Here is a 10,575-nt window from a genome sequence, read left to right as displayed (position 1 = left end):
TCATTTTGGGGTAAACAGGCCAACATTCATGGAAATATGACAGCTTGATTTTAGTCAAATTCTCCTCTGAATTGTTGTTGTTGTAAATCTATTGAAGTGACCGATGGTGTACAAGACATATCCCAAGGCTACTTAGTGTTCTTTAAAACAATGATGAGCTTTATTTCCCAAAGAAAGTAGGACACTGAAGTGCTGAATATGAACTACGCAGAGCTTTCAAAGATTTCAAGCGCTTCTCCGATCTTTGGTATATAGCATATGCTCTGTCCCCAGGGAAACTGTCTGACTCTTGGTCAACAGTCTGACTTGAGATAGGATAAATCAGGTGCCGGGAGTGTAGGAAATATCCTCTTTGTATGCCTGACCTTAGAAAGGTAGATTTATGGAAGGCCTTGAGGATCTTTCTCATTTTGCTGGTGGAGAGGTTATGATCCCATATCACGCAAGGCAGTTATGGTCATGAAACTGCTCAAGCTTCCCTAAAAATCAAGGCTGAGACTGTCCCTGCTAAGTAAACAGTTGCGTTGGATTCATTCTCATGCTCTTTCTGGCAGTTCAGCTATGCAGAATATACAAAAGAGATGCTAAATATACCTTGACAGTCTCTCTGTCTTTTCTTAAATATGATCTGTTCTAAAAGAGTTTTCCTTCATCCAATATAGTGCTGATGAAACTGTTACCAGAGGGTTGCCCTTTCCTTTGTGGCTTGGACAGAGCCAGGTTGAAAAAGTAATTGTAATTGTTTTCTATTCAGTGACATTTTCATTCAGTGACACACTCTAACATTTTCTCCTTTTTTAACTGTTTTCCTGCTTTGCTTTCATTTCCTACCATTTTGATGAAACATTTTTTTTGCTTTTTTTCTCCTTCTCCATTTTGCTTTTGGAGCTTTCAGCATTTTCTTGCACTTGCTCTCCACTATTTTAATCTGCAAAATGATTCTGTCTGAATGCTGTCTCATGGACACGGTCTCTGTAAGGGGCATAAATTCCCGTGTAAGAGTCATGTCAGGTCAGGTTCATTCTGCTCTGTTGGGAGCATCGTGATGATGCATGATATCAAAGTAGTCCATAGAAATAAGACTCAGATCCCCTTTCTTTCTCTGCCTTCTTCACATACCTGTTTCTGCCAAGGGAGCCATTTCATCTGTTCTCCTCTATATTTTCTGTTTTTTTCATTCTTTTTACCCATCCTTGTGCTACAGCCCTTAAAAAAATACAGCTCATGAGCATATCCAAACATCTATACTTTGAGGTTTTCTGATATTTCTGGTCTTTGATCACAGGAGTGGATATGACTTAGCTGACTTCAGAGCCTCAGCAGGAACAAAATCATGTAGTGCAGCATTTGACATTAACATCCAGTAAAGAAACAAGTTCAGAGTCCTGGTGCTACTTTGCATCCTGGGCCCAGTTTCATTTCTTTGTACGGCTTTATTTCCTGAGTATCATCTTGTCTTTCTCTTAACATTTTTCCTCAAGTCTCTATATCGGTTGTTCCTGATCTCCCTTTCTGTGTTTTTACCTATTGCGGCAAAAGAGAAGATGTGTTTTTCTACTGAAAAGTCATTTAACTCGTGACTTGTGTTCCTTTGGTCCTAACAAAGATGAGATTCCACTATGCTGAGAGATGCACATACATCGAAGGAGATTTTCTTTTTTTGCCCTTAAAACCAAAAGTCAGATTTTTTTAAAGCTAAGGAATGAGGCAGAGAAAGATTAAAACGTACAGATTTGTAATGATATTTAGGTGATGATCTCCTTAGTCTTTAAGAGCTAATAGATGTTCCCCATGTTGATGTAACAGAGTGCAAAGACCCCCAGGCTGGTAAGTCTGTGCAGCTCTCTTATAGGGGGATGTACAGCTCAGACTCAGGAGCATTGTAGTTACATTTGCATTAAACAAATATTAGTATGATTGAAAAACTATGCTTATGGCTGGGCATGGAGCAACAACATGTGACAGGTCAAGCCACAGAATGACATGCTGATAGGAAAGGACATGTGGAATAACGTGAAAGCAATCTATATTTGTGGTAAGACACAGAAATATTTAAGTTTGTTTTGCTTCACCGATGGGTCAGCAGAATCAAGTGCCTAGTATACTAATGCCAGCATCAGAAAAGTAACATCTCAGGCAAGGATAGGGAAGGAACCAGTCAGCAAGCGTACCTAGAGAACTCAGATGCCTTCAGATTATCTGAGTCTAATGAAATTCACCTTCAGGTAGTTAAGGGGCTGAAGCAATTTCAGAGCTATTCATGATTATATTTAAGTGCACATCAAGAATATGTGAGTGAAGCTCAAATCAACTTCAGTTCCCAAAATAGCCATACCGGGTAAGACACAATTTTGATCCACCAGGATCCTGTCTTCTGCAGTGATCAATAGTCCTGCTTGGAGAAATAACGTAAGAACAGTCAAATATAGAATGAACTTTCTTCTGTTCTTCACACAAATCTTCTGTTCTTCACACAAATGAAGTGTCAGGAACTTCTTTGGATGGAGATGGTATCTGCATTTAATAGCTTTTGATGGAATTTTATGATATGTTGGATCTTCAGAGCAATATTCTCCTATCTCTGATTGACTCTTTTGGCTTGTATGTACATTTATCCTGTATAACAATCTATAGCATAATTTATTTAATAAGGACAATAATTTTCTTTTGCTTTAAACCTGCAATCTCTAAAGTTAATTGGCATCTTGCAGTTCTTGCGTTATGAGAAACAGTGAATAATTGTTGTCTTCTCATCTTCTCCAGCAAAGGTGTTTGATTTTTACACACCTTCATTGTATGTCACTTCAGTTATCTCTTTTCCAGGCCAGAGAATCCCAGGTACAAAAACCGTAGGAAAAATCATCCTACATAATAGTTACTGACAAAATAGAATAATGGTCCCTGTTAGTTTGCGGGAGGTCTACTCTCATGCTGGAATTAATCTGTTTTTTCCTTAATGACTCAGGTGATAGGATAGAGTGAATGCTTATGGTATCTGCAGATGAGAAACACGATAAGAGTGGGAGCACCCTCTGCAGGTCAGAATTAGAATTCAGAATGATTTAGCAAGTTGGAGAAGTAATTTTGAGGGGGAAAAAAAAGTCATAATTTAAAAAAAAAAACATATTTTTGCATTTAGGTAGAAACAGTCCTCTGTACAAACCCACCACGAGGGACATATTTAGGCAGTGATAAAAAGAACTAAGGCTGAAAAGTTGAACATAAGTCAACAAAGATTTGTAGTGATGAAAAAGGAAACTGTCAAACTAGTCTGTATAAAAATAGCAAGGCTTATGATGTATATTCTCTACTCTAGCTGGTTTTGGTAGGACACAGACAGAGTACAATCTCTGGTATTGATCAACTCATTTAAAGGAAGATGTAGGTTATTTTGAGATCCAAGGGGAGTTCAGTAAGGATCATTGGAAAAAGGTTGAAGAAATGTGCAGCTTTCCCATTTAAAATAGGTAAATCTCAGAGAAGACATGGCAGTAACTACCAACTGAATAAAAATTCATAGCACGAGGATAAACTTTTCCATTTGTTGAGACAAATAACAGGGAACAGAATAGATTTAACTTAAGCAAAAGTTAGGCCCTAAGAAAGCATTTACAGCACAGATAGTAAAACCCTGGAATCAGTTGTCTGAGACATGGTATCTCTACCACTAGGGATTTTAAGGACAAATCAAACATCTGTCATGGGTACTTAGGTCTAATTGATTCTGCTTTAGAGCAGAGAGGTGGACTAAGATGACCTCTTGGGATCACTTCCAGTATTCTTTTCTCTGTTTTTTCCCCCTCTGGATATGTTGAATTATTAGTGCATTAAATGCTGCTTAGCTAGATTCTTGGTTAATATTTAGTTTCATTAAAGAATGACATCAAAACTGCAACTGAAAACCTACTTAAAAAAGAACAAGAATTAAACATAAGCAGGCTAACCCTGGAAGAAACCCAGAGAGAAAGAGAAGAGAAGTACAGAAAATATGAAGAACTGAGAAAATCATTTTTAGGTAAGTACTAAGTAGCTCCTCTACATAGTGGGGCTTTCTCTTGCTGTTTCCAAAATCGCTGGCCATAGCCCTTTGTCTGCCTATGGCTCAGGTGAACTATGAAACATGTATAAATTGAGCTCTTTGCAACAACTGGAATCTATATAGACATGGCCATAACACAAATATAAAGCATTTTTAAAAAAAGTGCCAGACTAGTTAAACACATCCCTTACTGATAGAATCTAGTTTTATTCATAACAGCTTAACTCTAATGTTCAGTCATTACACTGTCTAAAAACCCTTTCTCTGCTTTGTAGAAAAGAAAGGTGAAGAGGTACGAGTCAAAAGAGCCATTCAGCAGTCAATCAAAACTACTGGGAAGCTGAAGGAGGACACGGTAATAACTTAAAACTTAGCTGTGCTACTTCTGCAAAGCTTCCACCACCAGATTTATTTCCTTCCAGTAAAGACCAGGCACCCATGGAGACTGGGTCTGGGGGAGAGAGACTGGGGCTGGGGACACGCCTTCCTCTCTGCTGTGTTTCCATTTGGGGGGTGCCTCAGACCCCAGCTCAGCCTGTAACCCAGCATTTATATCAAGCTGCCCTTGTGCTTGATTTTGCATTCCTTAGGCAAGTAAGCAAGTCAAAAAGAAGCTGGTGAACTAAGAGCTTTTGTGAACCTGCATCTATTCAGGTGCTTGCTGCTGCCAGGACAGGAATTTCTGCCACCTCAGTAACTCAGATTTGAAAAATCTTTATCTATCCTTGCCTCTTTACCTTTATTTCTCATTTCTGACTTGAGGCATTCAATCAGCACCAGTGTGAGGAGAGAGAAGCTTGTATAGCTGTGGGGTTAGTTGCAGCAGCTCAAAATGTCTGAGGTGTGGGGCATCTACTGCTCCCAGACAGTGTCCCCACAGAGCTCACACAGTGACGCTGCCTGTCAGCCACCCTCAGACCTGCTGCAGCTGATGAGCCTGAGTGTGGCAGCCAGTGCATGTCAGACCTGCTGTGCTTGCACTGGCAATTTTTATGGTGCATACACAACCAGTCCCAGTACGTACTGGGGCCATTTGATCAGGGCTACTGGGCTTCAGGCAGCCTGGGCAGAGCTTGCTTCAGCTGGGCTGCACATCCCAGGCAAACAATCAGGTTGCTTTTGCTTTCTATTTCTCTGCCAGAACAAAACTTTTAGGTGGAAAAGGAACACAGTCACACCTTCTGCTGTTAATAGGAAGAATTAAAGTGTCTTTAGTTACTAAGAAGCATAAGATAAGCTCAATAAACTACATAAAGGGCTCTTATGAGGCTGGTCAGATTGCACGATTCATGCCCCAGTGGTCTGATAATAGGCAGATCTCTCTGATGAGCTCCACAGAAGCCACATCGACACAGAAACTGTCTCTGTTGGGAAAAGGGAGAGCTGTTTCTCCAGCCATATTAGAATAGGAATAGCACAGCAAAATAGTTGTGTACACCTGAGCCTCCAGTGACAGACTAGGGATGCCCCTGGCATTGGGTGAGCCTGAAGCAGGAAGGTCACTTCACATCAGAGCTGGTTCCTCTCTTGTGGACTGTGAGTGAGACTTCTCCTCTCTGTACCTCTTCTCATTGGTAAGAGGCCATAGATACTCGCCTCAGATGGTACTTTGACATTTTTAAATGAAAGCTGCCACATAACAAAAACTCTTTTTACTTTATTTAATTACACAAGTCCTATATAAAGATCAGTTAGCAGTGAAGAGCTTATTCTTAACAGCTGGAGATGAGGAACGAGTTGCGGATCAAGCGTGATGCTGCAATTGGCCAATTGAAAAATCGTACAGAGAGTATGAAGCTGCTAGAACGAGACATCTATGAGATCAACAGGAAACTTGACATTGTGAACACCGAGAATTGCAGATTCAAATTAGTGAGTATATTGAAATTTGAGTGTTCCTTCTCATTATGAAGTTCGCTGTACGTTTTTAATTTCACAGAGAGGTAGACATGGAAGATGATGAGACATAAACAGTGCAGGGCAGACCTTGCCTTTTAAATGAATGCGTGGAGCTGTGTTTACTTCAAAAGGAAACAAAGGGAAATATCCAAGGGCAAGGCACCTCCCTGAGGCGTAATCAATGTCATGTATCTGCTGCATTGAGTCCGAGATCGTAGGAAAAGGCCTTCTTGCCACATGAAGGGGGCAGAGATGAACATGAGCTGTAGAACAGGCCTGCACAATTTGCAATATATGCTTTTGAAAATAGTCTGTATACCTTGCAGGTCCCAGGCTCTCAGCATATTGAACCCCCTTCCCATTAAAAGACATGAAGGATCCTAAAAGTGGTTTTATTGCAGTTACAATACTGCCATCTGGACCTGAACCCACATTTGTGCAGCCATGTGGGCTAAATTTCAGAGACGATCTGAACCCTGCACGTTGTTTGCTGCCTGCAAGCACAGAGCTCTGCTGCTGCCCGGGCAGCTGCCCGAACCTCTGTGTGCTAGCGCTGCAGACACTAGGTACCAGCTGCTCTGCAGCTCCGTCTGCTGATTTCCTTATGGAAACAAAGGCTTCCCTCAGGAAGAAAACTCCTTGTTACACTACAAACATCCCCCTCCTTCTGTTCAGTTCACTACCAGAAGCTGAGAAGCTCTGATTTTTCTGATGCCTCTATTGCACCAGGGAATGCCACTTATTGTGCCTGACGTGGGCCACCTACCACATTTCAGGCAAACCCAGGGCAGTACAAGCTGGGTACTGGCAGAGCTGATCCGAGGTGAATGAGTTCATCCTGTTTTGGGGGAGTGAGCGAGGAAGAGTTTCCCCTGTTTGCACACAACCTGTGCTGCTCCAGCTGTTCTCAGTGTTCTTGCCCGTTTTATTTGGTAGCACAGAGGAAGCTGGCTTGTGTTGATTTTGGCAACTGTTAAAATTTGTTCAACAAGATGAAATGGATGTTGTTGTTGAAACATTGAGCTCTGTATTTCTGTAAGCAAAAACTTTGTGATCTCTTTAGAAACAGTGAAACTGGAAATTATTTAGAAGAATTTAGAGAAGAATTATCCAGTGGTAATTATTTTTTTCACAGCGCAATGCGCAGATAAAAGAAGATATTTTTGCAATGAATTCTGAAGCAGAAAACCACAAGTCAGCAACAGTCAAAATCCTGAATGACCTAACAGTGCTTCATGGTAACATGTTAATAATTATTTCGAAACAAAAAAGTGACATTTTTTAATAACAACTTTCAATCCTTATGTCATTTTTTGGCACAGCAATCTACCACATTGTAACTGTTAACTCTGTTGTAGATCTTCTTCTGAAGGGATGGTCAGAGGAGAGCTTTATTCAAAAGGTGAATTTCAATTTTCTATTGTACTGGTTTGCATAAATATATTCAATTTACCATGTAAAAAATAAAATTGCATTTTTCAAATAAGGCACTACAACCTTGAAGTCATACAGGGGCAAAGTAGTAAACCTATGTTTTCCAGCATTGTATGAAAGTCCAGGCTATAAAAATAATTTTATTATTTTAATATATATATACACAATTTATATCTATATATAATTTTATTATCCTGATATTATTCCTTTTGCTGGTCTTATATTCAAGCCTTTCTTAAACCTGTACCTACTAACATTCTTGCTGTTCTACATGCAGCTTATCAGCCTTGTAATATTTTTTCAGTTGGGAGTGGCCTTAATTTTGAACATGAATTAAACCAAACTATCATGTAAGAAAGTTTTTCACCAGTTATTCCATTAGAAAGGCCAACTTTCTTTTTTTTTATGCAAGGATTGGGGAGTTAATGAAAAACTTCCTGCAGAGCTATGGGTCTGGTGGCCAGTGAAGCTGTGGTAAAAAAAAAAAGATAAAACAAATTTCTTAACATTTGGAGGGGACTTTTTTTTTTTCTTTTAAGAAAAAAATGAATTCTACTCTGTGCCATTACAGGAATTTCTGGAGAATGAGCAGGAAATACTGAATGAAGTCACAGCTCTAACAACAAAAATTCAACGACGAGAGGAAAAGATTGGTGATATTAATAGCAAGCTACAAAATAAGCTGGAAGGACTGGATTCTCTGGTTGTCAAAAAATGTAGAATGGATGATCACTGTAAGATACACTAAACTTTTTCTTTTCCACTGTTTTTTCCCCCCTTTAAAAAAAAATAAATCCCAAAATATGTTAATTCTTAGCAGTTATTGATAAAACACAAGTAGTACAGCCATGTTCTATCTGATCCCGCTGCTGCGGGTATATTTATTAGAAGAACTAGGCATGCTTTATAACACAGCCTGGATATTATTAGCTTTAATTTCCACTTTCTAAAGGCTTGTGATAAAAACAGTGAGGGGGCTGTAAAACAGTCTGAGCATCACTGATCTTTCCAGAATGATACGTTTGCTTTTCCACAAAGGATAAATAAAACTAACACACCCCCATCTCCCGCAGCTTGTCATTGCATGGTTATCACTGTAGGACTATATGGTTAATTAATGTTTATGTTCTTTAGAATATTACATGTAGGCAATTTGTACTGCTGTTTCCATTTACATGAACAATATTCTATACTCGTGTCTTGGGGAGGTGTGATATTACACAGGGGCCCTAAGCACTTGTTTCAGGGCCCCCTGTTAACTCAAATCCTGTAGATATCTGCTTTACTTGTTGGTTCACAGAGGTCTCATTTGTAATGAGTCACAGGTTTGGTCACTGTATGACCACTGTCTTGTTACAAAATGTGTTTTTTATACAGATGATACAGATTAAAGCTGGAAGGCTATGGCATATAGGCTGCTTCCAAATCATTGGGTCTGGGTAACGTGACAGGAAACCAGGGAGAGGAATGTTGAATTTTTAGAGGAAGGGAATGTCCCAGGAAGGAAGTCATGCAGAGAGGGGAAGGATGGTTAAACATACAGCAGAAGAGAATCCTGCTTCATCTGAAAGCCAGCACCAGTATTATTTGCTGTGTGAAATGTGCAGGGCAGGTTTCTTCACGTGGAGCTGCACAAAAACGTTGCTTAGTCATTCCAAACTGCATGTATTTATCTAGCTGCATCTGCCTAACTTTCTGGCTGCCATTACATTTTTTTTTTTTTTTTATGCTAGTGAGAGAAGGTGCTAAAAAGAGTTTATTAATTTGCATTTTGCATTCCAGGTTTTGCTGAAGGCTAAAGCACTGGAGGCCAGCAGGAAGGTCAGTGTTTGGGTATGCCAAGCAAGGTCCACGGGCTGCACTGCCTTTTAACCGGCAGCCTTTAAAACCAACACGATGCTCTAGACATCAAAAGATGTACTCTTTTCTACAGCTAATGTTGCCTGGGAGTTGTTGTTACTTTTCTTTTTAAAAACAAGATATAGCCCAACATTTAAACCCATACATACAGTCCCTACATGGAACTGCACATAAGAGGGTACAGTCCTTGGTACCACACCTTTGCAGCTGGCTTTTTCTGCGCTGTGCTGCCCTGGCTGCTCACATGCCTACTGTGCATGTACCGATGTGACAGCTGTGCACAAAACTGTGTTTGGGACATTTTAAAGAAAAGTATGCCTATTGCTCTGTCTGTTATGGAAATGGTATTTTAACACGAGCCTTAAAACCGTACTTTTAGAACTGTCCTCTAATTAGGGTGTCTGCAAATTACATATTGTACATAGCAGTATAGAGAGCATTTGATTTCCTTAAGGACATCAATTGCTTCCTTAATCCCTAAACAAAACCTCACTTCTGCATGCAAGACTTAGTTTGTTTGCACAGTATTTTTAGACACAATTAATCTATCAATTGGCATTTAAAAAAAAAAAAATAATCAGGAAAGGTGTAGCAGATGTAATGAAACCAAACCTTCTATGGAAAAAGAGGAGAGCGACATCTCGTGGCAGCCTGGCTGAGATGACACCTCTCAAAACCCCTGAGCTGCTGGCAGGCCCTGTCCTTAGCAATATTGATACAGGTAGTAGAATAAAAAAGGCATCGCTGTCACAGTTAAATATATAAATATACAGTATTTGGACTGCTACAGCCAATGATCCACACAGTAGGAAGAGTTTGAGATCTTCCTATTACTGTTCCCTCCATGTTTAGACCTACAGCACTGCTCTGTATTTTCTTCTAGACCCTCTATAGCACTAAGTTACTGGGGACTAATATATAGGATATACGCTTTGGGTATCTTCCTCTACAGCACAGAGAGAAGACTAGAGTCTTTGTCAGTGGGTATTTGGCTTCAGCAAGGCCAAAACCTCTCTTCTGAACAGCCTCAGAAATTTTAGCAATTCTTATCAAGGTGTTCACGTAAAGATTTTGATGAATGTAGAGCCGAGATAACAGTATCTTTTTAAGGAGATAAAGAATCTCCAATTTTTTTTATTAAATCTGTGCTGGTTTTGTACTTGAGTCATCCCAGCACTTCCATTATTGCAGTGGTGATATTGCATGAAGATCTTTTCCTTTCTCTGCTGCTAATCTCCACGCCTGTCTGACCACTGCTGTGGCTGTAGCACAGCTACAGCTGTGGCCAAGCAGCAAAATAGGTGAGCTGTTGGCACCACTGACAGGCAGATGAAACAGGCATG

This window comes from Vanellus vanellus (assembly GCF_965231255.1).
Source record: "Vanellus vanellus genome assembly, chromosome: 6".
Taxonomy (NCBI): Eukaryota; Metazoa; Chordata; class Aves; order Charadriiformes; family Charadriidae; genus Vanellus; species Vanellus vanellus.
Note: the sequence above shows the minus strand (reverse complement) of the source record.